The sequence below is a fragment of the Echinops telfairi genome, unplaced genomic scaffold, assembly GCF_000313985.2.
Source record: "Echinops telfairi isolate 266 unplaced genomic scaffold, ASM31398v2 ScPeMD7_9;HRSCAF=40, whole genome shotgun sequence".
Lineage (NCBI taxonomy): Eukaryota > Metazoa > Chordata > Mammalia > Afrosoricida > Tenrecidae > Echinops > Echinops telfairi.
In genome coordinates this window covers 18,220,274-18,222,720 of record NW_022103906.1, presented here as the reverse complement: position 1 = coordinate 18,222,720, position 2,447 = coordinate 18,220,274, and the positions used below count along the sequence as shown (strand labels likewise).

General features: G+C 40.2%; 1 protein-coding gene across 1 annotated transcript in view; it reads right to left on the bottom strand.

The window, feature by feature from the left end:
- Positions 1–2,447, bottom strand: part of ADRA1A (adrenoceptor alpha 1A) — a 117,018-nt gene that overhangs the window by 28,291 nt on the left and 86,280 nt on the right. The window lies entirely within an intron of this gene.

The window sequence follows — 2,447 nt, the reverse complement described above, 5'->3', positions numbered from 1 at the left end:
AGCAGCAGCAGCAGCAAAATAGTTTTGTTGGTGGTATCATTGGTCTTACAGGGTTTTGATTTTGTCATACTATGACAGCCAAAGTAAACCTCGGTAGTGCATATCCCACAGACAAGCAGATGGATTCTGGGCTCCTACTTAACTCTAGCCCCAATCCAAGAACAGTTCTGATAACACTACCCTGCTTGATACCCACCTTCATGAAATGATCACTGAAGATCAGGGTGCCACAGCACAGTGTGGTGAAGAAAGCAGATGGTGTCTTGCTATCAATCGGAATAGTGTCTGGGGTCTTAAAGGCTTGTATTCAAACAAGTGGCCATCTAAATGAGGAATCAACTAAGTCCACGTGGAGGAAGCACACCAGCTTGTGTGATCCAAAGATGACAATTACAAAATTCAAATATGGCGAAGAGCTAAAATTATGAACACCCAATTTGTAGAAGTCTATGGGGGACGGTGGGAGCCCCAAGCCCACCTGCAGAACATCTAGTCAGATTTAGCTACTGGCAGATCCCCTCTAGCCACAGGCAAGGGTCTCGAACGGCCTTACTATCAGGCAGAGACCCTTGTAATCTTGATTATGCTGGACGGAACTTGATATTTGTGACCTCCCTCTTGACCCAACCTGAAATTGTTCTAGGTGAAAGTAACTCTTGCTTATTCCATGACAAAAATGTCTTCCCTGGATGTTTAAATATTGATGGTGGTGTTTTATTTCTTACTCATGATTTGTATTTGTATTTTTATCTTTCTATTACTATTCTTTTAGCCTTATGACTTTATTATTATTATTTTATTGTTTCTGTTAGGTTTACCAGTTTGTGAAGCACAGAAGGAGCAGATGCAGAGAGATAATAACTGATGCAGAGTTTATAGGGAATGTAGGGGTGGGAGATAGGGAGTAAACAATGAATGTGGGAGGAGGGACGGGGCACTAGAACTGACTGTGATTACGCAACCCATTTTAAAGACAATTTAACCATGGGGGAGAGGGTGGGAGGTGGAGGGGGAAATAAAATGCTCTAAAATTGATTGTAGGAATTATTGTACAAATCCTCTAGAAATGATTGAACTATTGAATTGTATGATATGTGGATTGTGTGCCAATAAAACTGTGGGAAAAAAAGATTAGCTGAAAAGTTAATGTATCAAACTCAGGAAGAGGAGTCTTGAAACAATAGCACTTTGAATACAGCAGGTTGCCATAAGTCAATCAACCAATGGCAACTAATGACAACAACAACAATAACAGCAACAGCAGCAGCTGTCTAGGTTACTGGTCCCCCTGGAATAATCTGTAGACACCAGTGATCACATTAGTGTCTTCAAAGAACATGCTGCTGAAACTGTGTCACGAAGTATACTTTGTCCTCTGTAGATGCTGGATTATTTCCTGGAATTCCTTCCTCATGAAAGGATGTTTGAGCTTTCTACTACATCTGGCAATTTGCTTTCTATTTTTGTATTAGATGTAAAAAAAAAAAAAGTTTTACATCTAGCTGTAATACCTTTTTAAAATAACAGTACAGCTTTTTAATATAATTATAGTTTTTAAATAAAATTATAAAAACCAAAACAAAACCCTGCCCTCAAACCTCCACTCAGTTGCTGTGAACCGACTGCGCCTCACGGCATCCTGAGGGGTGTCAGGTTAACCCTGTGTGCCATGAGGTTTTCATGGCCATGACCTCTCAGAAACACATTGCCAGACCTTTCTTTTAAGGTGCCTCAGGGTGAATCAGATCACCAACTTTCAGCTAGTAATTGAATGCTTAACTTTTTGCCACCCAGGGACTCCGCCAATAATAACGTCGTTGGGTGTCAAGTGAATTCTGATGCCTAGAAACCGTATGTAAAACAAGAAAACACTACCCAGTCTGGCTCTACACTCACAATGGTTGCTACGTTTAAGCCCCTTGACACAGCACTCTGGCGGAACTTGTTCCAAGAGAAATGTGTTAGTTCTTCTGGTTACACACTATGTACTTAACTTTCTTCACCAACACCATAATTCAAATGTATCGCCTTTCTTCAGTCTTTCTTCACTGTACAGCTTTTGCACACATATGAGACAATGGAAACTACTAGGGTTTGGGTCAGGCACCACTTAGTCCTCAAAGTGACATTTCTGCTGTTTAACATTATAAAAAGGTCTTTTGTAGCAGATTTGTCCAAATGCAGTACTCGACTGCTGATTCCCAGGGCATTGATTAAGAATCTGAGTCAACTGAAATCTCTGACAACTTCAATCTTTTCTCCGTTGATCATGATTTTGCTAATGAGATTTTTGTTTTCTTTATGTTATGGGATAATCCACTGAGAGCTGTAGTATTTGATCTTCATCAATGATTACTTCAAGTCTTCTTAACTTTCAGCAAGCAGGGTACATGCGTTTGCATCTTTCTCCTCTACGTATGATGACAGATATGACTTAAGACCTTGGC